The sequence below is a fragment of the Ascaphus truei genome, chromosome 3 (assembly GCF_040206685.1).
Source record: "Ascaphus truei isolate aAscTru1 chromosome 3, aAscTru1.hap1, whole genome shotgun sequence".
Taxonomy (NCBI): Eukaryota; Metazoa; Chordata; class Amphibia; order Anura; family Ascaphidae; genus Ascaphus; species Ascaphus truei.
The window spans coordinates 382,439,684-382,467,476 of record NC_134485.1 but is presented as its reverse complement, the minus strand read 5'-3'; the positions used below and the strand labels follow the sequence as shown (position 1 = coordinate 382,467,476).

General features: G+C 48.9%; 1 long non-coding RNA gene across 1 annotated transcript; it reads left to right on the top strand.

The window, feature by feature from the left end:
- The first annotated feature begins 3,442 nt into the window (after positions 1-3,442).
- LOC142491162 (uncharacterized) lies at positions 3,443-14,208 on the top strand. The gene is made up of 3 exons (XR_012800318.1): positions 3,443-3,636; positions 3,834-3,982; positions 14,108-14,208. It is a non-coding gene; the product is annotated as an uncharacterized LOC142491162 (long non-coding RNA).
- The last annotated feature ends 13,585 nt before the right edge of the window (positions 14,209-27,793 follow it).

The following is a 27,793-nucleotide window of genomic DNA, read 5'->3' as shown; positions in this document are numbered from 1 at the left end:
AGAAGCATGAATGAGTATGGGCATAATATGTGTATTGTGTTAGCATAAGGAACAACACAATGCTAAAATATTAGTGCTTTGTTACCCCAGTTGTATTCACATACACACAACTAAAGTACAATTGAAGAGGGATTATATAACCTGTGCAACAATAACATACCGGTGCCACATCCCTTTGTGCACACAGCAGAGAAAAGAAAGGTGTGCAACCCATATTCATCTGTGTCCTACCAGAAGGGTATATAAAAAAACATTATTGTTAAGATAACATAATGTAACTATAAAAGTAGAACTTGGAACATATATGTTTTTACTTACAAGAAAAAAATGAATTGATGAGATTCTGGCGTGTCTGGCCACCACTGGCTGTTTGTTCATTTTCAGCAGCTACATGGGTGGGATGCTCGTCTACCAAAGGCTCAGCTAGGTCTGACTGTACATTGTGCCTCAGTGCAACATTGTGCAAAATGCAACAGGCAAGGATAATATCAGACACTTTTTGAGGCTTGTATAGAAGAGCCCCACCAGTTCTGTCCAGACACCTAAATCTGGTCTTGAGTAGCCCAAATGTCCTCTCTATAACAGATCTTGTAGATATATGGGCTGCATTGTACCTGTCCTCTGCTTCAGTTTGAGGGTTTAGCACCGGAGTCAAGAGCCACGGCCTAATTCCGTATCCTGAGTCACCTATAATGAATGGAGCACACATAAGCTGACATTAGTGATCAAATTGTACAATGCCAACATTCCTAAATAAAAATGTGTTTTGTGTTAGAACATGTAAATGTGTACTCACCCAGCAGCCAACCATGTTCAAAATGTCCCTCTTCGAACGCATGGAAGACTGAAGAGTTCCTCAGGATAGAGGAATCGTGACTGGAACCAGGGAATTTGGGTACCACATGCATTATCCTCATCGTCGCATCACATACCACCTGTACATTGAGTGAATGGTAGTGCTTACGATTGCGGTACACATGCTCACTCTGACTAGGTGCAATCAAAGCAACATGTGTGCAATCGATTGCACCCAGCACACATGGTATCCCTGCTATATTATAAAAGCCAGTCCTGACTTCCAGCCACTCTGTCGCCTCTGTAGGAAAATGAATATAATTCCTAGCGCGTCTATTGAGTGCATAGAGAAACTGGGTCAAGGCCCGCGAGAATGTAGATTGCGAGACCCCGCCCACTATGCCCACAGTTGTCTGGTATGACGCGGAAGCAAGATAATGTAATGAGCACAGCATTTTAACAAGCCCAGGGACTGCACGACCTCTGGCTGTGAAAAAATCTAAATCTCCCCTTATCTCCTGATAAAGAGATAAGATTGCTGCTGAACTCAAACGATAGCGACTTACAATCTCCTCCTCACTCATCCCATCTAACAGGGTTCTCTCCCTGTACAGACGCGGACGAGGCACAACTTGTCTCCTCTGTCTTCTCCTCTGATCTCCTGTCCCTCTACCTGTCCCTCGGCCTGTCCCTCTCCCTGTCGTATCCGCGTGACTGTCCCTGTCACTGTCCCTCGGTGTGTCCCTCCCTTGCCCTATATCAGGGGGGCGCAAACTTTTTTCCCTGCGCCCCCCTGACGGCTGTCCCCTCGCTCTCGCGCCCCCCCCAACCCCAACTTACCCGCGCTCCGGCGTAATGACGTCACGTTGCCATAGCAACGTGACGTCACGTGACCTCGCAGCGTCATTTTGACGCCGCGTTGCCATGGCGCCGCAGGGAGGAAGCCGCCGGAGCCTAGGTAAGTAAGGTTTATAGAGGCCCTGCAGCTCCCCCGGCACTTAATTTAAGTGCATTCGGGAAGCGCGCGGGGCCTCTGTAAACCCCGCGCCCCCCGTCGGCAGTGTCGCGCCCCCCCTGGGGGTCGCGCCCCACAGTTTGAGCACCCCTGCCCTATATGATTCTCTTGATCATCAAGCATGTCATAGAAAAGAATGTTCCTCCGTCTCCTAAACAATCTCAACATTTTGAAATGAGTAGCTGTGAATGAGCAGGTAATGGGCGTCCTTTAAATAGGTATGTGATGATGTCAGGTGACATAGTAAAATGCAAGGTGTTACATTAACATAATAAAGTACTTCTGTGGCAAGCTGTGTGCAGTTGTTGTTATAAGTATTTGTTGTGTGTATTCTGCAGGGAATGATGATATTTGCCAATGATGTGACGTGAAGCTTTGTACAAATATTGCTTGCAAATAAATAGTTGCATGTGCAATGCATGTAAAACTTCTGAAGGCAACAGTCAGTCATGTAATTAGACAAAAAGGCTGAGATTGACGTGGGAAAAGTTTTGTGTAACATGTGTAATTAGCCATGTTATTGTCACATGTTGACAACAATGAATAGTCGTGTGCATATGCATGCATTTCTGTAATGAGGATAGTTGGTATAGAATGAGTTTACAAGGTGTCCCAATGATGAATTACTGTACATGTGTGTATAAGTTAGGTTGAAGTGCTTGTAATGCTACGGTTACAATGTAAACATGCAATGTGATTGAGCGTCCAATAAGTGACGTCATGAAAATAGGGAGGAACCAAAAGTATATGTAAACATGAGAATACAGATGTACATGAACGTTTAAAGATGCGTGACACATTACTAGCATTGTGTAATGTAAAGGAAGATGAATATACGGTGTATGTGTGACATGTGTGACATGTGTAACATCATGTAAATAATTGTCGCTCAGTTCAATAAAATGTGTGATATGATGTGAGGTTCTCCTTTAAGAGTTGAGTATAGTATTTTCCCTTGGCACATCATCACATGATGAGTAATGTGACCCGCAAATGCTGAAAACATGTAAAAGTATAATGTTATGCAAATAATACACGTCAGCTGTGACACAATGCAGGGAATGCACCCACACTGTAATGCAAATGACGTTTGTATTGTGAGCAATGAAACGTAAACAGTACTATACTGTTATACGTCCCCGCTCCATTGACTCCATTGATGTGCAGAAGAATTTTTTTTTCAAAGTGCCGTTCCGGCAGCCTTAGCGATCGTTCTCCCCTCCAAACTGCCAACTTTAGTTGGCGGGAGAAATTGGCCATAACATCTCAATTTCGTAGTGCCGATCAGCCCCGATAAGCTGATTTTTTTTGTTGAATCCAGCCGATTTAAAAAAGTGGCGATCAGTGGCGAAAACAGGCTTATCGGCAGCCGACTGGCCATAACAAAATAATCGGCTCAGAAACATGGCGAAATCAAGCACTTATCGGCGCTTACTGAATCTCAAACCCAATTTTGGCTATAAAATGGCGATAATTCCCTTATCAACGCTTACTGCATGAGGCCCATGGACTTGATTACGCTGCTCTCTGTTACCCCTGAACTCTGGCACACGGACATTACAATCCAAACTCTGAGATCCTGGACATTGCAAGTATCTATTAACATTTTCTCAACAGGCCCAGCAATGCACTACCACACTCCGGGCACGCCCTCACTGTTGTGGGTGCGTGTTATAACCTTACCCACCTCAGTACTCGGGACTGGCCAGGTCTGCGGGTATACAGGCGTTACACGTTACATGGGATTCGTGCACCACTGGAGAAGACAGGACTCAGACGGTTCATCTTACAGATTCTATCCACTGTGCGATTCATTCCTGTTTCTAGTAAGTAGGCATCATTTGGGACATTCGCTGGGAAGGGAATCCTCATGTCATCATAAGGACTCTGATTGGTCATATCCTTTGTGGACTTTATTTCAATAATATTTGTATATCATTGGGCTCACCATTTGTTATTGTTATATATCATTTGTAGTTCACTTTCTAGCGCCAGGGTCATTCACCTTTTAATTGTATTTCAGTCTACCGTGGGAGATAGCCTCCATATTCCTGGAGCCTATGGCAGATGGAGGCGCTGCACTGCAAAGTATTATGTGGGGTATGGACCCCAGAAACCTGGTCCTGTGTTCCAAAGTCATCGCGGACAACTCAGTCCTCTTGTTACCAGCAGGTATGCATCACACACACCCTGTAATGGCCCCTATCTGCGATTGGGGGGGGGGGGACACCGTTACATTTGGAGGCGCTGCTAAGATGCGATAACGGGACAGGCTTACAGCGACACAAAGCGGGAAATAACGAGATACGCTTCCAGAACAAGTGCTAAATGAAAGAGAGAAGCTAGGTCTAGTCAGGAGGAGCAGAAACCTTGCAAAGATGACCTAGACGGCCCTATTGGGTGAATGGTCTGGAGACAATAAGGTTATTGCTGTTCTAAGTCACCATGATGCGGGTAGTCGAGATACCTAGAAGGGGGGTGTACCTGGGAGGTCCCCAGGAGCCACCGAGGTAAAGGTCTGCGATCCCGGCAGCCAAAAGGGGCAGCGTAAGAGTACCACAATGGCCAGAAACCTGGAGTACTCCTAGCCAGTAACCAGACTAAAGAACCACAGAGTGCTTGTAATGGACTGAGATCGTGTACAGCAGGGCTGCACAACACGCGGCCCGCGGGCCGCATGCGGCCCGCCTGGCCTCTCTGCGTGGCCCGCGGCGGCCGGGCGCCAGTTATTTAATTAATTAAATAAATTTAAAAAAAAAAAAATTTTTTTAAAGTTTAAAAAAATGGCGGCGATTCATCCCCAACCCCTCCTCCTTCGCCTCCCCCCCGCCTCCTACGCCTCCCCCCCACCCCCGGGTTTTGAAATGCGCGCGCGGGGGGCAGAAGCAGCATGAGGAGGATGCATGATGCCGGGGACTGGAGGTCAGAGCATGCTGGGGGCGGGGCTCAGTGCCGGGGAGAGGATGTGCTGAAAAGATGTGCTGAATAGAGAGGTGTGTGTATGTGCTGAATAGAGAGAGGTGTGTGTGTGTGTGTGTGTGTGTGTGTGTGTGTGTGTGTGTGTGTGTGTGTGTGTGTGTGTGTGGTTGTGTGGGTGTGTGTGTGTGTGTGTGTGTGTGTGTGTGCGTGTGTGTGTGTGTGTAACGGGCTGGGTGGGGGGGGGGGTGAAAAACGGGCTGGTGCAGAGGTGGGGGGGGTGTGAAAAACGGGCTGGTGCAGAGGTGGGGGGGGTGAAAAACGGGCTGGTACAGAGGTGGGGGGGGGTGAAAAACGGGCTGGTACAGAGGTGGGGGGGGGTGCTGACATGTGGGGGGGGGTGCTGACATGTGAGGGGGGGTGGGCTGCTGACATGTGAGGGGGGGTGGGCTGCTGACATGTGAGGGAGGGGGGGGCTGCTGGCATGTGAGGGGTGGGTGGGCTGCTGGCATGTGAGGGGTGGGTGGGCTGCTGGCATGTGAGGGGTGGGTGGGCTGCTGACATGTGAGGGGGGGCTGCTGACATGTGAGGGGGGGGCTGCTGACATGTGAGGTGCAGGGGGGGAAGTGATGTGAGGTGCAGGGGGGGTATGATGTGAGTTGCAGGGGGGGAGAGAGTGTCATATTGAGGAGAGGGGGAAAGAGTGTCATATTGAGAGGAGGGGGAGAGAGTGTCATGTAGGGGAGGGGGAGAGTGCCATATTGAAGAGAGGGAGAGAGAGAGTCATATTGAGGAGAGAGAGTCATATTGAGGGGAGGGGGAGAGAGTGTTATATTGAGGGGAGGGGGAGAGTGTGTCATATTGAGGGGAGGGGGAGAGTGTGTCATATTGAGGGGAGGGAGAGAGTCATATTGAGGGGAGGGGGAGAGAGTGTCATATTGAGGGGAGGGGGAGAGCGTGTCATTTAGGGGAGGGGGAATGTGTCATATTGAGGGGAGGGAGAGAGTGTTATATTGAGGGGAGGGAGAGAGAGTGTCATATTGAGGGGTGGGGGAGAGTGTGTCATATTGAGGGGAGGGGAAGAGTGTCATATTGAGGGGAGGGGAAGCGTGTCATATTGAGGGGAGGGGAAGAGTGTCATATTGAGGGGAGGGGAAGAGTGTCATATTGAGGGGAGGGGACGAGTGTCATATTGAGGGGAGGGGAAGAATGTCATATTGAGGGGAGGGGGAGAGTGTCATATTGAGGGGAGGGGGAGAGAGTCATATTGAGAGGAGGGGGAGAGGGTGTGATTTAGGGGAGGGGGAGAGTGTGTCATATTGAGGGGAGGGGGAGAGTGTCATATTGAGGGGAGGGGGGGAGAGTGTCATATTGAGGGGAGGGGGGAGTGTCATATTGAGGGGAGGGGGAGAGTGTCATATTGAGGGGAGGGGGAGAGTGTCATATTGAGGGGAGGGGGAGAGAGTCATATTGAGGGGAGGGGGAGAGAGTGTCATATTGAGGGGAGGGGGAGAGAGTGCCATATTGAGGGGAGGGGAAGAGTGTCATATTGAGGGGAGGGGCAGAGTGTGTCATATTGAGGGGAGGGGGCGAGTGTGTCATATTGAGGGGAGGGGGAGAGTGTCATTGAGAGGAGGGGGAGAGGGTGTGATTTAGGGGAGGGGGAGAGAGTGTTATATTGAGGGAAGAGAGACATGGGGGGGATGCTGACATGGGATGCTTACTTGGGGGGGGGGCTGCTGACATGGAATGGGCTGGGGGGATGTGGAGGGGGTATTATGTTTTTGATGTGGAGGGGGTTATTGTGTGGGTGAGGGGGAGAGATGGGTGTATGAGAGATAGATGGGGAGTATCATAAAGGTTGATAGTGAGGGGTTCTGGGGGAGATGAGGATGATGATGATGGAGAGGTGCTGGAGGAGAGATGATGATGATGATGATGATTTAACCCGTGCGGCCCAAATTTCTTTTCCTTGGAGCAGTTCGGCCCTTCTCACTTTACGAGTTGGGCAGGCCTGGTGTACAGCGTATTGAGATGGAGTTTTGCTAGCCTGGGGTACAACCTACTCTTGGTAGACTGCTAATCTATGTACTGTGAGGAACCACAAAGAACGGATTCCTGCCGGAATCGCGGTTACGGCGTGGTCGGTGAAAGAACTGTTCCTAAAATGGAGGTTCCCTTGCCTGGGAATCCGCCATGTGAGTTGCAGCATCTAAAATGGTGTCTCCCGCCAAAGCTGGAGAGCCCACGTGCTGTTTGCAAAATGACTGTACGTCTAGCTGCAAAGTTCTGCAAGGGTTTGGCGCGAAAGCCAGAGCCCCACCCAAGCGATGTGACTGGCTCAGCCAAAAGCCAGAGTCATGCCCAGTCTACGTCACCGAGTGCCCCTTTTCTAATCTCCACCAGAGGGAGGGGACATGGTGACAACCAATGCCTGAAGACTTCCGAGAATAGGGGAGGTACTAGATGCAGCGGACCCGCACCCTCAATCTGGAATCTCCAAGTTTATATGAGGAGGTAAAAAAAGCGAGAGTAAGAAAACAGACCCTTCTGAAATAAACTACGGAAGGAGGACTAGCGGTACCTTGCCTGATATCGTACTATAAGGCGGCCCAATTATGCCAAATTTCTCAATGGCAGACTGACCCAGAATTGAAACAGTGGGTAGCATTAGAGAGAGAAGTTTGCTCCCCATTGGAGTTAAACAATCTAATTTGGAGCCCAAAAATAGCGCAGAAAGCTATAAAATCGCCGTTATCCTCTATGACCAATTCGTTGTCAATCTAGGAGGCATCTAAACTTAAATGCGGTCTAACTTCTAAAAATACACTGATGACCCCTTCATGGGATAATCCAAATTTTGCTCCAGGTATGAATAGTGTTAACTTCTCAATATGGAAAAAAAATTGCATACTCAGACTTAGAGATCTGAAGGGTAATAACAAGATTAAACCATTCGAACAAATTAAATCTGACAAAAATATTCCTCAATCTGAATTCTATAGATACCTCCAGATCAGTGCATTTTATAACAAACTCAACCCTCACCCCCCCATTGACCAATTTTGAAAAGCTCTGTCTTAGAGAGACTGTGGACTCACATCGCAAATGTATAGAGAAGGGATCGGTTCTGGCCCTAAGGTATTCCATAAATTAGGATATATGTTGAAATGGGAAGCAGACCTTGGAGAGGTCTTAGAACCAGATGATTGGACACTGATCGTTACAGTGGCCACTAAAAGCTCAATATGCTCGACATTGAAGGAGAACGCATATAAAGGTACTGATGAGATGGTATCTTACCCCAGTTAAATTATCAAATTTTATACCAGGATACTCCCTATTGTGCCCGAGACAATGTGGAGCGTCCGTAGACCTGTTACACATGTTGTGGTCCTGCCCTCAGAATGCCAATCTATGGAACAAAATTAAAGATTGGCTACAGAGATTTTAGACCTCACAATTCCCCTAGACCCATGGCTCTTTTTACTGAATAGACCGATACTGGGTTTAGCCAAAGTGGAACTTAAAATAGTTGCCCACTTTGCAACAGCAACGAGGTGTGAGATCGCAGCATTATGGAAACAGAACAAAATTCCTTCAATCCCCAAAATTCGGAATAGAATTTGGTTTGTGCGCCAGATGAAGAAATTGACAAGTTTGGTCAATGACACTGGCGAAAATTTCCTAAAAGTCTGGACCCCATGGTTGGCCCAGACAGATATGCCAGGGGTAGAGACGACCACAATTTTGCTTTGATAGTTTTGAGTGCACGCTCCTTCAATGGTGGTGTGAAAGCGGAGAAATCTAGAATCCTGGAGACCACCAGAGTTTAGATTAAACCTGTCAGATATAAGAATAGAGGGCATAACTCGCAACTTAACTGGAAATACAATGCATTTGGCTAAAAACTCACAGGAAGATAATCTCAGAGAGAAGAACGGACCAACTAAAAAAACCCTCCCCCCTACCCATCATGTATTTTTTTTCTTTTTTTCTTTTAGTATTATTTTCTGATTGTTCTGTTAAATATGATTGGCATTGGTATTTTTGACGAAACAATGGATGAATGCGATGAACTTGTCCTGTTGTAAAAACTAATACAAATCTAAATTATATAAAAAAAAAAAATGAATTATACAAGTTACATAAACAGAATGACATACTGTACCAAGGAGAATTTACAATCCACAGGGAATATTTTTTTATTTATTTATAAAAATGTTTTACCAGGAAGTAATACATTGAGAGTTACCCGCAGGCGCGCAGCCCTCCTACCTGCTCTGACGGCCGCTGATGGAGCTCAGGACTCACGTGCTCTCACGCGCACTCCCGCTTCCTCCGCGCATGCGCGCGGCTCATCCTCGCGCCGGACGGCGTTCCCACGCGGGCGCACGCGGGCTGGGGTCACAGTGGGAGCTCCCGCCTCTGGATCGCGGCGCACACTCTCTGTGCGCGGCGCACGCGTGCGCCATGTACCCGAGCTCCGTGGCAACAGGCACTGATTGCCCTCAGCACCCTCACCTGGCTTCCTTACCTTAGCCTATCACTGGCTCCGCACTGACACTCCCCCGGTCCCGCCTCCTGCTTGGATTGGACCGTCTCACCTATTTAGGCTCAGCGGTGCCACTGGCACATTGGCTGAGCATAAGCTTCCTGTTCCTGTGCTTATCTCTCTTGTCTCCTAGATATCCTGCCTTGTCTTGTTTGATCTCCCGTGTACCGACCTTGGCTTGCCTTTGGACCACCGCTTCTCTGGAACCCTGACCTTGGCTATCCTTGACCCTCCGCAACTCTCCTAACCTGAACTCGGCTCTCAGACCTTGACCATTCTACCTTCTCCTGCACCGACCTCAGCGACTAGTACCTCCAACGTTCCGGACTTCTCCTACCCTCACCTCGGCAAGTATTATGACTATTCTGCTCTCCCTGCTCCTGTCCCGGCGAGATCAACTACGCACACTCCAGACCGGATCCCCGTGCCTGTCGGTGGTGTTTTCTCTATTCCCACCTCAGTACTGAGGGTCTCGTCTAGTTTGTGGTGGGCACAGCGTGACAGTATGCTCAGCCCCACAGACATAGACCCCTCTGAGGTGGGAAACATCTTGGCGTCACATGCCACCATGTTTTCCAAATTGGAGAAATGTTTGGATCAGTCCAGCCGCCGCATGGATTCCCTGCAGCAGGATGTTAGATCCCTTACGGTCCAGGTGCAGAACATTTCCGCTCCCACTCCATTGATTCCTCCCACTGAACCACCAGTAGGTGCTTCATCTTCCGAACCCCGACTCCCGTCACCCAACCGATATTCTGTAGACCCCTTGGAATGTCGCGGGATCTTAAACCAATGTCTCATCCAATTCGAGCTGACACCCGCTTGCTTCCCCTCTGCAAGATCCAAAATAGCCTACATTGTTTCTCTTCTCACAGGTGATGCCTTGGCTTGGGTCTCCCCCATCTGGGAGCAGAGGACGGACCTCACACAAGATATCGGGCGATTCGCCAAGGAATTTCGTCGTGTCTTTGACACCCCAGGGCATAGAGTGACGGCTGCCTCTTCCCTCTTTCACATCACCCAAGGGACCCGCCCAGTGCCTAGGTATGCCCTGGAATTTCGCACCATTTCTTCTGAGATGGGCTGGAATAACGAGGCCCTGTCCTCCGCCTTTTGGCAAGGTCTCTCGGAGTCGCTCAAGGACGAACTTGCTGCTCAAGAACGACCATCTGATTTGGAGGAGCTCATTGCGCTCTGTATTCGCATGGACCAGCGCCTCCAGGAGCGAAGAGCAGAACATTCGCGACACCGACAGCTCCCCATCAGACTGCACGCCTTTCGTCTCCCTTCTCCGGAACCCATTTCCTCGGATGCTCTGGAGCCCATGCAACTAGGAGGGAATAAGCTATCTCCTGCCGAGAAACAGCGCCGCCGCTCCGCCGGGCTCTGCCTCTACTGCGGCAACCCTGGACACCAAGCCCTTCGCTGTCCCCTCAAGTCGGGAAACGCCAGCTCCCAATGAGTCCCCGGGGAGTCTCATTGGGAACACTCTCTTGCTTCCCCATTAAAAAAGAAAAAATCCTCCCTAGTAGGATCCTGATTCCCGTTTCTCTTGACACCGGGACTTTTTGCATTCCAGCCATGGCCTTCATCGACTCCGGATCTGGGGGCAACTTTATAGACCGAGTATTCGCCCAGAAGAACAACATTCCCCTCATCAAGAGGAAGGACCCCGTGGGGTTAGAGGCCATCGACGGAAGGCCACTCCAACAGGCCTTCATTGTTCTTCGGACCATTGAACTGTCTCTCTCTATTGACGGGACTCATGTGGAGAGGATTTCACTCAACGTCATCCACTCGCCTTCTGTAGAGGTTATCCTGAGGATTCCGTGGCTTCAACGCCACAATCCTCTCATCAACTGGACCAACGAGCGCCCCATCACTTGGAACACCCAGTGTGCCACGTCCTGTGCTCCCTCAATGCAACTGATTTGCAGTCTGACGACAGCCGTGATGGAGCAAGCCTCCTTACCTGAGGTCTACCTGAACTTCCGTGATGTCTTTGACAAGGTAAAATCCGAGGTATTACCCCCACACCGATCCTTTGATTGTCCTACCAACCTTCTGCCCGGTTCCACTCTTCCCAGAGGGAGATCCTATCCACTTTCTCTCCCTGAGACCAGAGCCATATCTGACTACATACAGGAGAATCTAAAAAAGGGGTTCATACGCAAGTCTTCTTCCCCTGCCGGAGCAGGTTTCTTTTTGTAAAAAAGAAAGATGGCACCCTCCGCCCTTGCATCGACTATAGAGGCTTGAACAAGATTACCCTCAAGAATCGGTACCACCTCCCATTAATCTCAGAACTTTTTGACCGTTTACAGGGTGCAACAATTTTCACCAAGCTAGATCTTTGGGGCGTCTACAATTTGGTGAGGATTCGACAGGGCGACGAGTGGAAAATGGCATTCAACACGCGAGACGGACATTATGAGGACTTGGTCATGCCGTTCGGCCTTTGCAATGCAGCGGTTTTTCAAGATTTTGTTAGCGAGATTTTCAGAGACCTTCTCAATCACTTCATGATCTTATATCTCGACGATATTCTAATCTTTTTCAAATCACTCCCGGAGCACATCAACCATGTCAAGCAGGTACTAGTACGCCTCTGTGAGAACCACTTGTATGCCAAATTGGAGAAATGCCAATTTCACCGAAGTTCTACTTCATTTCTGGGTTACATTGTCTCGGACGTTGGGTTCTCCATGGACCCCGCCAAACTCAAAGCAGTCTTGGATTGGCCTATTCCTACGTCTCTCAAGGCCTTTCAAAGATTCCTGGGCTTTGCCAACTATTATAGGAGATTTATCAGGAACTTCTCGTCCATTGTCGCTCCCATTGTTGCCCTTACAAAGAAGGGGGCAGATACTACCTCTTGGTCTTCTACAGCCACTCAATCCTTCAAACGCCTTAAAAAGGCCTTTGTCTCAGCACCCATCTTGACTCATCCAGACACCAGCCTCCCATTTACTCTCGAGGTGGATGCCTCGGACATTGGAGCTGGAGCCATCTTATCCCAGAGGAAGTTTCCCCAGGCCAGGCTTCACCCCTGCGCATTTTTTTCTAAAAAAAATTCCACAGCCCAACAGAACTATGACGTCGGCAACCGCGAGTTATTAGCCATCAAGCTCGCTCTGGAGGAGTGGAGACACTTGCTTGAGGGTATGGAGATCCCTATCACCATCCTTACAGATCAAAAAAACCTTCTTTATATTGAGACTGCCCAGCGTCTAGGAGCTCGTCAAGCTAGATGGTCACTTTTTTTCCCCTGCTTTAATTATATAATTTCGTTTATACCAGGATCAAAAAACTTGAAGGCCGACACACTTTCCCGCCAGTTCATTGTCGAGGATAAGCCGGAGGTTAAATTGGAGACCATCCTTCCAGCTAAATACATTCTTGCTGCTAATACCTTTGACGTGCTGGACAAAATTCTCGCAGATCAGGCCAACATTCCGGAGGGTCTAGAGGTTCCTGACGGTCGTCTTTTCGCTGCACCTCACTTTCGCAAGAGGATTCTGGAATGGGGTCACTCTGCTACAGCCGCAGCCCCTTTTATTCTCCAACATCTCCGAATTTTTGGGGGATTTTTTCCGAATGCCACGCACTTCACCGCACTTCACCACGTTCATGTCGCATTCTGACCGCATTCATACCGCAATTACACCCGCGGTTGATGCGCGGTTGATGTGTTTATTGATAATGGTTCGGATTTAATTGGTAGCAATTTTTCGCGTATCCACCAGATGGCAGATATTCATGAATTGTATTTAAAAGAATACCAGAGTGGTCCATTGTAAATTGGCCTTGGGACTGAAGAAGTTACAATAATGTATCAATTTAGGCTTTTCATATTACAGTATTGTATATGTTCTACAGTATTGTCCTAAGAGTTCCGAGATGAGTGCACAACTGCAGTCCGTGTTCCAAAAACCCGACAGAACGTACGCTTATTTAATATGGGCTGCGATTAATGCAACAGATGATAAGATGGCAACAGTTGTTCAAATTTATCAGTATTTTATCGAAAACTATGACTTTTACAAATTTTCACCAGATGCTCGTGTGTGGAAGCGTGCAATAAGGAAAAAGTTATGTATCGATCATGTTTTTTTCGTATTGATCCCGATGTTATTGGAGGGTTTGGTGTGTATCACCGGGTTTTTCCCGTATCTATGATCATGGAGACTTCAAAAGGCGAAAGGTCATGTTAAAACCAACTAAGAAACGTCAGTCGCAGGCAAGCAATGCGCCAGCACTGGCTTCCAATAACGGTCCGACCGTCAGTGAAAACCTGGTGACGACAACCCTTGCTGTCTGTCCCCGCCCGGATACCTGCAGCCTGAGCCGGATTTTGCGTACAGATTCCAGCAAGCTTACATTTACCTAAGCGATTTCCAGCCTCATCAGCTGACTACAGGTGTAGTAGTCCCGCTGTCACCTGGCAACTACGTGTATGATCAAGAATACGGGACTGGCAGTGGCTCGGCGCCAGCTGATTGTCAAAGTCTGTGGTGAGTAATGTTGCCATATTTTATTCTGTTTTTGAAATATCAATGCACAGTCAAGCAAGTCTCCTGTAAGCAATATCATTGGCTGAGCAGCTTCTACAGTAGATACTGAACAATTGGTGGAACGCTAGGCGCATGCGCATGCGCATTGGAACCTTCTTAAAACGCATATGCGTGTCATCACATCAACAGTAGGTGCATGCGCAGGTGAACAGGAGACGCCCCCCGAGAAAATTATTGGTGGGACTGACTGTGGGAACTTCTTTAGGGGACTGACTGACCATTACAGTAAAACTTTTACTTTTTTTTTCTCAGAAAAGAAAACTTTGTCATCTCATGCGGAAAATGACAAATGGAGGGATTTCGATGGATAATATTGCTTTGTGTTACAATGCCTGCACATTCCTGAATCTGATTAAAAAAATGGTGTTATTAAAAAAAATTCTTTATTCATAAAATTTAAAAAACGCAACATCTCCTTTATTAAAGTACAGATAGTCAAAACATTTATTGTAGGATGGTGTACAGAACAGTCAGTCAGGCCTGCACAACTCCAGTCCTCGAGGGCCGCAAACAGGCCCGGTTTTAAGGATAACCTTGAAAACCAGGCCTGTTTGCAGCCCTCTGGGACTGGAATTGTGCAGGTCTTGTGTACAGTAAGTAAAAACATTTCTTTATTAATACAAGTTAAAACACGCAACATCTCCTTTATTAAAGTACAGAAAGTCAAAACATTTACAAAAAATAAACAACAGTTGAACAGTCACGCAAATTCTATCCCCACCAGATTGTCCTTCCAGGGCCGATGCCTTGTATGGCGCAAAATGCCATTAATGGTGTCTCGAACGATTTTCATTAAAGGATCTGAAATTGAAAAATAGTGCCGCAATTCCTCCACAATAGTCCTTCTTAAATTTTCAGGAAGCGCCCTTTTTCGCGATTTCCTTCGTAGTTTACATTGTAGACCCATCCGCAGTACACCAAGTAGGACACGTGGTGCTTAAAAATTAACATGGCATACTTCTGGGGTAAACCAGCACTCATCACCCTATACTTCTCCCTGAGTGCTGGTGGCAGCTCGCGCAGGATGATGTCGGGCACCGTATCGATGCAAGCGTATGTAGGTTGGGTTTTGGGAGCGGGTGTTCTTCTGGGAGCGGGTGTGCTTGTGGTGGAGGGCGAGGGTAGGTTCTCTGGGAGGAAGATTTCCTCCTGTCTTGATCACCGTGTTGTCACCTGGCGTGGTCTTGACGGGGTTGTCATGTTATCCTCCTCCTCAACGGCATACATGTACACAAATTCTTCTGGTGGAGGGGGTGCGCTTGGTGTTGGAAGGCGGTCGAAGGTCCCATTCATCACATCCATGCCACCCTCCTGCTCCGGCGTCAGGGATACAGGGGCATGAACACCGAGCAAATTATGTATCCCCACTATGTCAGTCTCTATCTTCTCCATCCGTCGATCCATCTTCTCCATCCGTCGATCCATCTTCTGCATCCGTTGATCCATATTTAGCATGGTCTCTAAAAGCAGATCTATCTTTATCAGCACAGTAGAGTTCCCGGGGATATCCACACTTAACCCATTGAGCATGCGGTCTAACGAGCTGGTTCTTGTGCATGGTGTGCTGTGGACATCTGGGTGGATGGGTGCTACGGAGGATGAGATGGGGGTTCCCTGGAGAGAAGCGGCAGCGTCGTCGAAGAAGGATGGAGTTGAGGTGAGTCATGAGCAGTAATCATCAGTTAGCTCCCATCCCAAAGAGGATTACAGAGAGGTGACTCAAAGCCAACAATAGGAAAATTAGGCACGCAGGCGCAGAGAGGTGATGCTCGGCTAGGGACGGACGATTAAAAACACAATGACAAGCTTTAGAAACGGAATGGTTCTGGAGAGGTGTCTGTCAATAAGAGGTTCAAATCCTTGAGCGAGCCTTGTGTGTGTGCGTGGGGGAGGGGGGTACAGGGTACAGCTGCATGAAGGATTAGCTGTACTGCAAATCAAAGAAATTACATATTTTCAAAAGGCAGGTCATCATAATAATTTGATCCCTACACCCCCAAATACATACAGTAAAAAGCACACAAATCAACCATGTGCAGTCAAACGCACAGTGTCGCAGTCAAAAGCTACAGCACAGATTGAATATTGTAATATCAAGATGGTTTAGGCAGGCTTGTGGAGAAAATAAAAATAAAAAATGAGGAGAAATTTTTTTGGTCAATCACTCTTGAACTTCGCAAGCAAGCAGTGGCGAAGTTACAGACGCATGCGCAGTAATCATCAGCTATCAAGCAGGAATGTGATTGAAACCAGAAAGACACACAATCAAAGGAATGGTGTGGGAGAGGTGTACTGTACTGTAGATAAGATAAGAAGTTGAAATACTGCAGTGCAGTAAATTATCCTGTGTGTGTGTGGGGGCGAGCGAGGGGAGAGCGCTGTATATGCCGAAATGTGATACTGTTACAGTACACGCCTATGCGTTTCAACAATTTTCAAATGAGACATACCTGTACAGCACTGCACATGCATGTATAAATATGTGTAAGGAATCCACTACTGGCTTTGACTTTTGCCTTGCAGACCTGTGCAGTTGCAGGCTTCCTCTGGCAATCCATGGCACAGGTGCTGCCTCTCATTGCAGCTTCTGCCCTGTGCTACTTCATTGGAGGAATTCTCACACACCCTCCTCCTGTGATTGGATCTCCGCCCTTTATATTCTAGGCGTTGGCTCTGAACCAGCGCCGAGCATAAACTATTCCTACCTCTATGTTACTGTCTCTGCCACAAACCACCCCAGGCCTCTCTCCTAGCGTTCTTACCTTCCAAGTTCCTGAGTATCCAGAGGCCTGGTCCTGGACGTCTGTGCTGAAGCGTTGTTGCCAGCACTGGCCTGCTGCTATCTCCTTGCAGTGGCCTACCCTGGACGTCTGTGCTGAAGCGTTGATGCCAGCACTGGTACTGCTGCATTCCCTCCTAGCAGTAGCTACCCTTCCTGTCCTGTGGCCTGCTGCTATCTCCTTGCAGTGGCCTACCCTGGACGTCTGTGCTGAAGCGTTGATGCCAGCACTGGTACTGCTGCATTCCCTCCTAGCAGTAGCTACCCTTCCTGTCCTGTGGCCTGCCGCTATTCTCCTGTAGTGGCCTATCCTGGACGTCTGTGCTGAAGCGTTGATGCCAGCACTGGTACTGCTGCATTCCCTCCTAGCAGTGGCTACCCTTCCTTTCCTGCGGCCTGCTGCTATCTCCTTGCAGTGGCCTGCCCTGGACGTCTGTGCTGAAGCGTTGATGCCAGCACTGGCCTGCTGCTATTCTCCTGCAGTGGCCTACCCAGGACGTCTGTGCTGAAGCGTGTTGCCAGCACCGGTACCTGCTGCATTCCCTCCTAGCAGTGGCTACCCTTCCTTTCCTGCGGCTTGCTGCGATCCTCTTGCAGTGACCTGCCTTGGACTTCTGCGCTGAAGCGTTGGTTCTACCCGACGCTGCCCTGCGGTGAACTTCGGCCAGCCTGCTGTCTCCTCCTGCTGAGATCGGCGTCATGGGCCGAGGCCGCTCCTCGCGCAGAAGCCACCCCCGCGCTCACGCTCCTAAGCTGAAGCGGGGAAATCCTGACTACCTGTTGCCGAACTCCTGCTTCCATAACGACGATGCTGCCTTCTCCAATCCTGACCCTGCGATGTACGACTACGAACTGCGCACTCCGGATCAGTCTGCGTGGACTCAGGTCGGTGATTATATAACCCCACCTCAGCCCCGCGGTCCGGTCCCGGTTTGTGGCGAGCATCGGCGTAACAGTATGCTCGGCCCGTTAAAACCGGACCGCGCCGTGGCGGGGGATGGCAATTTTCCAACTGAAGTTATGTCCCGTCCTGCGTATCAGTCCCACTATGAAGGCCAGTATTTGTGTGAAGTAATACCCCTGATGGATGAAATGTTTACCTATGAAGGTTTAACCCCTTTGCAAAGACAATGCCGTTGTGATCTCTTTATTAAGGCTTACTGTATCCTGAGCTTAAAACAGTCTCTAGCCGAATGTATTCACTCCCCTGATTCCCCTTTAACCTGGGATAATGTGAACCCTATGGAACTGGCCGACGCCCAAGAGGCAATCTATGCCCTGGCCTCATCACTGGACATTCATCTAGTAGAACAGAGCGCCCTCCTCATGTTGGCTCAGTCTCAAGATACACTCCATGTATTTTCCTCAACACTAGACACTCACATAATAGAACAGGATCCCCTCCTTGCCAGCTATGCTGCTGCTTGGCAGATTCTCTGTGCTACCAGTCCTGTTACTAAACCTGTGGGGTTACCTCTCTCTCCTAAGAATGGTCAAACCATTTCTCTGTCGCTGCCCGCTAAGGAAGAAGCTGCCACGCTCCCTAATCCTGAGTTAACCTCCCTAAGTTCTGTCCCTGAGGTTATTTCGGTCTTAACCCCTGCTAGTCAGGCTTATGCGTTCCCCACTGTAAATCCCTGCAGTACCCAGGTCAGTGTGTCTTCCCTAGCACCAGAGAATGAATCCTGTTTGCCCTCTTTTCCTAAACCAAAAATTCTAAGCTCTGTTTCCGAGGTTTTTTCTGTATTAACCCCTGCTAGTCTGCTCTGTGAGGTTCCTACTGCTAACCCTAGTATTCCGCAGTCTAATGATAGGTTCCTAGGGCAAGAGGCAGAACCCCCTATGACCCCACTCTCGGAGACTAGCTTCTATTTCTCTGATTCTCAGGTACAGAGTAATTTAACCCTTGGGGTTTTTCCTATGTTAACCCCTGCAGGTCAGCCCTGTGAACCTTCCTTGGTAGATCCCTTTAGTTCGTCAGTCAGGGACACCTCCTTAGCCTCAGAGGATCAACCCCTTTTGTCCTCTGACTCGGCTAAAATTCTCGGGGCTATGCCCCCTGAACTTTCGGCAATAATACTGGCTCCAGTAAAAAGTATTCTGGAGCCGTTTGTTTCTCTAAACCTGTTCGCAGAATCCCTACTCCTAGGTATTTCACTCACCCCGTCTGCCACTCAGAGAGCTGAGACCCCTGCTTCTGAGCATAGACCCCTTTTCGTGGAATCTGTTGTCGTTTCTGAAGTCCCAGACACTCTTTCCCAAATACCCACTTCAGAGGCCAGCACAGTCGTGGTTGCCCCACTTGCACTGTCTGAGTTCTCCTTTTCCCAAATCCTAGGGTTTAAAGCGAACAGTACATATTATTCTCCTTTCCAAGTGACCCCTTCTGAGATCAGCGTATCTGCTGTTGCTTCCTCAGTACCATTAAAGTTAGGGCCCTTCTTTTTGAATGATCAGGCTTTCAAGTTTGAGACTCCCTTTATCCCTGACTTTGTAAAACTGCAGTCCCTTCTCACTGTAGTTAAAAGTTCTCCAGCAGCCGCTGAGTTAAGCTTTGCCGCTGCCAAATCTTCTGTTATAGAAGCAACCTTGCCTAGCTTACTTCTGTCTGCCCTATCTGTGATGCCTATCACCTTTACTAAAATTTCTGTTTTGCAAGGTATTTCTCCTAGTAAATCTGTGATACCTGCCATTCCTTTAATCAGTTCCAAAACCCCTGTCACTAAGTCTCCCATGGAGTCTGATGCCCTCACTAGGGATTCTCAGGGACCCAATTCTGTAACAAGCAAGATGTCCCTTGTGTCTGTTGGAGAGTTTACCCCAGTTTCTCTCACGGATCATGCCACAGCCTCCGGGATGATTAAAAATGACTTTAAGTCTGGGATGCCCATTCCTGTAATAATACTGTTTCACGCTGATTCGCCCACAGTATTCGGGGTATCCACTACTGACTGTATGTCTACTACCACGCACTCAGGGGTATCGCATTTGGAACGTTGCCTTTTTTCAGAAGATCCCGTCTTTAAAATGGACTTATTTTTCTCTGTGTCTTCCACAATACTTGGGGTACTTGCTATTGACTGTCCTGTCCCAAAACTAGGGTTACCTCTCAAAAAGGTGCCTGGAGCTACCGATGTTAAAGACCCTATGTTTAAAACAGTAACAATTTGCATTGCTTCTCCCACAGTATCATGTGAGACCTGGGTACCTGGGACCTCCACTCCGAAGCCAAGCTCTAGTTCTCTGTCTTCTTTCTCTGTGTTGGAGGCACCCAGCTTTAACCCCAAGACTTTTTTCCCTAAGGTTGATGCACCGCTTAACCGCCTGCCTTGTTTTTTGGATAAAATCTGTTTTCTCACCTTTCAAACAGACTCCTTACTCGCAGGTCTCTGTGCGGTGCCCAAAGTGCCCAATCGGTATGGCAATTGGCCTCTCCCTAAGACGAAGACACCCTTACTGGACCTCGTCGCTTTACCTGAAGCGTCCGTTCCTGTTCTCTATGGGTCCACTATGGGTATAGACATGCCTATTATGTCCTTCGCCAAGGCCACAATTTCGGATTTGATTCTCTCTAAAGATCACAAACCAAAGGAAGCGGATCCTTCTTCGACTGCCAGTACCATGAGTTGCATACACACTGCTACAGACTCTCGCAAATTGCTTGGGATAGCAACCCTGCTTGGTATCAAAAGTACCGCTGCAATAGTGTGTAGTGAACCCTCCCGCCCCATTCCCTTGCTAACCACCACCCGGAATTCCTTGGAAGCTAAAGACTCTCGCAACTTCCTCCGTGCTGATTTCACCAAAGACATTGCCTTCTCTGAAGGTCCCTCTGCCATTTTTGTCCGACAATCTGTGTCCTGTGTCCCGTACTCTTGGACTATTACTATGCACCGGACACCTGGCTACCGTCCTTCCGATGTTCCCATTCCGGAGCCCTCAGGTCCCATTGTCCATGTACTAAGAACTGCAGTACCACCGCTGTCTTTCATGGCACTCGCCAATGTACATCTGGATTGTGGACCTAATTCTCGCCGGAGACACTTCAGGAACAACTCAATGTCTCCCAGACCTATGAATGGTCCTGTTCACCCAGGCTTTTCACCCAGTGGTGGGGGTACTGTAAGGAATCCCAACAAACTATGGGCTTTCAACGCCACCTCTCGCCTAAGGAGGTTTAGGAACAATTCCATGTCCCCCAAATCTGTGATGGATCTTGTTCGTCCGGAGGTCTCACCTGAAGGGGGGGGTACTGTAAGGAATCCACTACTGGCTTTGACTTTTGCCTTGCAGACCTGTGCAGTTGCAGGCTTCCTCTGGCAATCCATGGCACAGGTGCTGCCTCTCATTGCAGCTTCTGCCCTGTGCTACTTCATTGGAGGAATTCTCACACACCCTCCTCCTGTGATTGGATCTCCGCCCTTTATATTCTAGGCGTTGGCTCTGAACCAGCGCCGAGCATAAACTATTCCTACCTCTATGTTACTGTCTCTGCCACAAACCACCCCAGGCCTCTCTCCTAGCGTTCTTACCTTCCAAGTTCCTGAGTATCCAGAGGCCTGGTCCTGGACGTCTGTGCTGAAGCGTTGTTGCCAGCACTGGTACTGCTGCATTCCCTCCTAGCAGTAGCTACCCTTCCTGTCCTGTGGCCTGCTGCTATCTCCTTGCAGTGGCCTACCCTGGACGTCTGTGCTGAAGCGTTGATGCCAGCACTGGTACTGCTGCATTCCCTCCTAGCAGTAGCTACCCTTCCTGTCCTGTGGCCTGCTGCTATCTCCTTGCAGTGGCCTACCCTGGACGTCAGTGCTGAAGCGTTGATGCCAGCACTGGTACTGCTGCATTCCCTCCTAGCAGTAGCTACCCTTCCTGTCCTGTGGCCTGCCGCTATTCTCCTGTAGTGGCCTATCCTGGACGTCTGTGCTGAAGCGTTGATGCCAGCACTGGTACTGCTGCATTCCCTCCTAGCAGTGGCTACCCTTCCTTTCCTGCGGCCTGCTGCTATCTCCTTGCAGTGGCCTGCCCTGGACGTCTGTGCTGAAGCGTTGATGCCAGCACTGGCCTGCTGCTATTCTCCTGCAGTGGCCTACCCAGGACGTCTGTGCTGAAGCGTGTTGCCAGCACCGGTACCTGCTGCATTCCCTCCTAGCAGTGGCTACCCTTCCTTTCCTGCGGCTTGCTGCGATCCTCTTGCAGTGACCTGCCTTGGACTTCTGCGCTGAAGCGTTGGTTCTACCCGACGCTGCCCTGCGGTGAACTTCGGCCAGCCTGCTGTCTCCTCCTGCTGAGATCGGCGTCATGGGCCGAGGCCGCTCCTCGCGCAGAAGCCACCCCCGCGCTCACGCTCCTAAGCTGAAGCGGGGAAATCCTGACTACCTGTTGCCGAACTCCTGCTTCCATAACGACGATGCTGCCTTCTCCAATCCTGACCCTGCGATGTACGACTATGAACTGCGCACTCCGGATCAGTCTGCGTGGACTCAGGTCGGTGATTATATAACCCCACCTCAGCCCCGCGGTCCGGTCCCGGTTTGTGGCGAGCATCGGCGTAACAATATGCAACTTTACAATTACTGCGCACGCACACGCAGACTGTGTTCTGACGTAGGTTGAACTGCTAAAGTATTAGACTTCGAAGACAACAGCTCGCGAACGCCCCCTGAGTTTTTAGATGGTATTGCAGTATTGCAGACAGCGCTAATAAAATGCTAATATTACGAGCGCTAAAATACCGCAATATACTCCGGAAAAAAAAACATACTGCATCTGCCCGCGGTTATCAGAGTTGCGCCGCTACGGCCGCACTAGGATAAAGGCCGCCACTGTAGATCCGCAGGACACCCAGGGGCCAAGAGAACATCCGACCTTATCACTCGAACCTTCTGGTGGCCAAGGATTAATTCAGACGTAAAGGAATTCGTCAAAGCATGCCTTACTTGCTCCCGCAACAAGACGCCCCGTATCAAACCCCAAGGACTTCTACACCCCCTTCCTTTTCCCGATCGCCCTTGGAACCACTTGGCCATGGACTTTATTGTGGAGTTACCCGTCTCCAAGGGTATGAATACCATTCTGGTGATTATCGACCGTTTTTCCAAGCAAACTCATTTAATTCCTCTCAAAGGTTTACCAAACTCTTCTTCCCTTGCTGATATTTTTGTCCAAGAGGTCTTTCGTCTTCATGGAGTTCCATTAACCATCGTGTCCGATCGGGGTCCCCAATTTATTTCCAAATTCTGGCGTGCTTTTTCCCAAAGACTAGACATCTCCCTTCATTTCTCCTCCGGGTATCACCCACAGACTAATGGGCAGACAGAGAGAACCAACCAGACGCTGGAGCAGTACTTACGCTGTTTAATCTCGGATACACAAGATGATTGGGTAGACCTCCTCCCCTGGGCTGAATTCACCCACAATTCCCTACGGAATGAATCCACTCAAAATTCTCAGTTTTTCATCAACTTTGGGTTTCATCCATCCCGACTCCCCATCGACACCTCACCCTCCGATGTTCCAGCTGCAGATGAACGGATCTTGTCCTTACAAAGATCTTGGAAAGGAATCCAGGAGAACCTTTAGACGGCCATCTCTAGACAGAAACACCAAGCTGATCACCACCGCCGTGGGACTCCTAAGTTTAAACCTGGGGACAAGGTATGGCTTTCATCGAAGAATATTCGACTCAAAGTGCCTACTCTCAAGCTGGCACCCAGATACCTGGGGCCCTACCCCATTCTGGAGAAGATCAACCCGGTAGCCTTCCGCCTTCAACTCCCACCCGCTATGAAGACTCCTTTGTCTTACACGTATCTCTCCTTAAACCTGCATTCCAGAGTACTTGTTTCCCAGATCTGTCTTCCTCGGCTCCAACCCCGCGACTCGTACACGGTCAACAACAATACGAGATTCAGTCCATTCTTGATTCAAGAATTTCTAGAATAACTCTTCAATACCTGGTGCACTGGAAGGGATACGGACCTGAGGAACGATCTTGGATCCCTCATATCACATCCATGCTCCTGTTCTTCTCAAAAGGTTCCATCAGAAATTTCCCCTCAAGCCTTACTGCAGCCCTCCTACCTGCTCTGATGGCCGCTGATGGGGCTCAGGACTCACGCGCTCTCACGCGCACTCCCGCTTCCTCCACGCATGCACGTGGCTCATCCTTGTGCCGGACGGTGTTCCCACGTGGGCGCACGCGGGCAGGGGTCACAGCGGGAGCTCCCGCCTCCAGATCGTGGCGCACACTCCCTGTGCGCGGCGCACGCATGTAACGCACGTGCCACGCGCCCGAGCTCCGTGGCAACAGACACTGATTGCCCTCAGCACCCTCACCTGGCTTCCTTACCTTAGCCTATCACTGGCTCCGCACTGACACTCCCCCGGTCCCCCCTCCTGCTTGGATTGGACCATCTCACCTATTTAGGCTCAGCGGTGCCACTGGCACATTGCTTGAGCATAAGCTTCCTGTTCCTGTGCCTACCTCTCTTGTCTCCTAGATATCCTACCTTGTCTTGTTTGATCTACCGTGTACCGACCTTGGCTTGCCTTTGGACCACCGCTTCTCTGGAACCCCGACCTTGGCTATCCTCGACCCTCCGCAACTCTCCTAACCTGAACTCGGCTCTCAGACCTCGACCATTCTACCTTCTCCTGCACCGACCTCAGCGACTAGTACCTCCAACGTTCCGGACTTCTCCTACCCGCACCTCGGCAAGTATTATGACTATTCTGCTCTCCCTGCTCCTGTCCTGGCGAGATCAACTACGCACACTCCAGACCGGATCCCCGTGCCTGTCGGTGGTGTTTTCTCTATTCCCACCTCAGTACCGAGGGTCTCGTCTAGTTTGTGGTGGGCACAGTGTGACAGTATTATTCTTCTACAAGGATCTTCGTTGGTGGCTGTGCTTCTTTGCTTCATCTACTATCAACTGTATTTAATATAACCTTGGTCTTGGGGAGATACAACTAAATAACCCTTTGAAGCAAAGAGATGAAGAGACTCCGTAAACAGACTGAAGCTGCTACAGGAAGTATGTAAATAATCCAAATGACATAGTCCAGGAATGGGAACAAACAGATAAAGGGGAATGACAGTGGCCCCACCGGTAAACCCGATCACTGAATGAAACCCCAGTGACTGGTAGGGAAGCGATAATATCCAACCTGATAGATTTCAGCAAGTCTTCAACAGTCAATGTAAATGACAACATGAGATAACTCACAAACCCGTAACTGCGGGTAAATCCGTCTCTTCCTCCTGGCCTGCTTCTTTCTTGAGAAGAGAGTAACAATCGAAGAGGGGAGAAGGAGGAGCACTGCAATAAGGAGAACTGGAGGCAAGGTATCAACAAATATCAAAAAGGTTTATTGAGGCATAATGCCTCAAAAAATGTTAAAACAAGGAACCTTTTATAAGGGATCTGTCCGGTTACATAAGATGGCTGCTGACAGGAAGTGACCTCTCACCCTCACTGAAGCTACCGTGGCCATCTTGCTTCCTGGCAATTCCTGCTCCTCACTTCCTGACAGGAAGTCAGCATCTCTTTGGCCCTCATTACCAGCAGCTGCTTCTGGCCTTTAAATAGCAGGCAGTTGCTCCCTGTCAGTGCTCGTGCAAAGTACTCTGTACCTTGTTCTGCTTGGACTCTGTCATTGCCGCTGTGATTACCTTCTTGTGCTTGACCTGACCACTCCTGCCTGCCTCGACCTCGGAATTGGACTTGACTATCCCTGCCTGTCGCTTGCCTCGACCTAAGTATTAGACTTGACTACCCCTGCATCTCAGGCCTCTGATCCCAGGCCAAGGTTGGTGTACTACTCCCCACCTATGCCTTGCGGGTTCGTATCCTTTCTTGCAGTCAGCAACGTTGCACCTTTTATGCGTTTCCCGCCGTAGCTGGCACTTCATCAAAGAGTCTGATGAAGTGTCAGCTACAGCAGGAAACGCCTCAGGTTCCTTGTTTTAACAACATTTTTTTTTTAAAGGATAAGAAAAACGATATTTTCTTCTGAGAAATAAATTCCAGAACAAATGATCATAATTGGAGGTTGAGACAAGAATGGGAAATGTCAGTGAAGTAATTTTAAATGCTTATTAGACAAAACACCCTTAAATAATAATAGTATTTGTTCTTATGTACCACTGTATTGTGGGCAGTGTATCGTTTAAGGTTACAAGGAATTGGCACTAGGAATGAACCCACTTCAAAGGCAGAGAAGATACTACTCCATGCACCATAATTTTTCTTTTAAATATACAGACAGTATACTGTATAAACACAGAGTCAAAGGTTTTACAGGAAGTATGAAGTAACAGCAGACAAAGTGGGCAAAATGATACCGATCTGCTCTCATTTTCCATGGTTCTATCTCATCTCCATCGTGGGGACACTATGAGCTTGTGTATGGTTCCCCATACGTCACTGTTTATTTTCTTTTTCTCCGAGGTTTCTGTCAGACACATCTAGTGGGAAAAAGCAGCGAGTGATCTCATGTGGAATAAAGAGTCTCTTAGAGGCAAAGGCATTATTTATTGATTGTGTGGAAGAGATTTCGAGGCAGCCATAAAAGTGATGTATTAAGTGTAAATGTCCTTTGTCTGTGCACATGGTGTTTTATCTCAGTTTCCAGCCAAAAATCCTTGAATTGCTCAATTGTACAATGTGAAGAAAAGGAACCAGATGTAATATGAGCTAATGTTAACACAGCTTTATTCTCAAAATATTTGCCTAGAGATATTGCTGTTTTCTATTATTTGTATGATAGTATGAAAACCTAAACGACATCCTGGTTAATAATGGGTGATGATGGCCTAGGCCACATAATATTTCATGGATTAGTTAAAAATTTAATGAGATTTCCGGGTGACGGATTCAATCACTGATCAAGCCCTGATATGTTTGGAATATTAAGAGATCTATTGTTGCAAAGAATAGTCATCTATTCTGTCTTCTAGGACGCCTGTCACTGAACAGCTAATGAGCACATTACACAAGTGAATGGCAATCACAGGTATTTGTATTGTTTTCCGTCACAGCTGTAGGAATGCAATTAAGCCAGACTTGTATGTGCCAGTTCACAAAGGGAGCTCATCACACCCCACTGTAATAAGCTCACACTTCCTAGAAGGAAATGTTCTCACTACATTCCTTTTGTTTCAATATGGCATTACAATATTTTAGATTTATATAGCACCTCTTACTTCCAAAACACTTTGCATTTGCACTTCACAGGCATAAGTGCAGTCAGCTACAGTACTGCACAAGTCACACCAGCAGAAGAATGATTAGGTTCTTTAATCTGCATGCCCTCCCCCCCCCCTCACCTATTTCTTAACATTTTTGGTTTCTGGATGCGGTGGTGAGAAGGACATAGTCTGCATTTATCTGAATCACACAGCATGTTAGTGTCAGAGGCAGTTAGAGATCCTTTCCTCTAATCCAGGCCTGCACAACACACGGTCTGCCCGCACTCACTGTGCGGCCTGTGGCGGCTTTCCCCCTCTTCCCCCCCCCCCGAGTCTGCCCTCCACCTTCCCCACGAGCCCGCTCTCAGGAATGCATGGTAGGAGCGCACTCTAGCAGTGAGGCACTTGCCTGCCTGCTGCTTGCTAGAGCGAGCGCGTGCGTACAGTTCTGCTTGCTCTGCCGCCGCCTCCTCCTCCGGCAACTGGGGCAAACCAAGGTAAGCATATCGGGGGGGGAGGTGATTTGAGGTGCAGGGGGGTGATTTGAGGTGCAGGGGGTGATTTGAGGTGTAGGAAGGGTGATGTGAGGTGCAGGGGGGGAGAGATGCGAGGTGCAGAGGGGGAGAGTGATGTGAAATGCAGGGGGGAGAGTGATGTGTGGTACAGGGGTGTGTGGTGTGCAGAGGGGTATTGTGTGTTTGATGTGGAGGGGGAGACATGGGGGTATTAGAGATAGATGGGGAGTCTCGAAAAGGTTGATGATGAGGGGTGCTGGGAGAGATATATGAGGATGATGATGAAGGGTGCTGGGGGAGATAAATGAGAATGATGATGATGATGAGAGGTGCTGGAGGAGATATGATGATGATTTTACCCGTGCAGCCCAAATCTTTTTCCTTGGAGCAGTTGGGCCCTTCTCACTTAACAAGTTGTGCAGGCCTGGTCTAATCAATGTTTAGGACTAATCTCAACC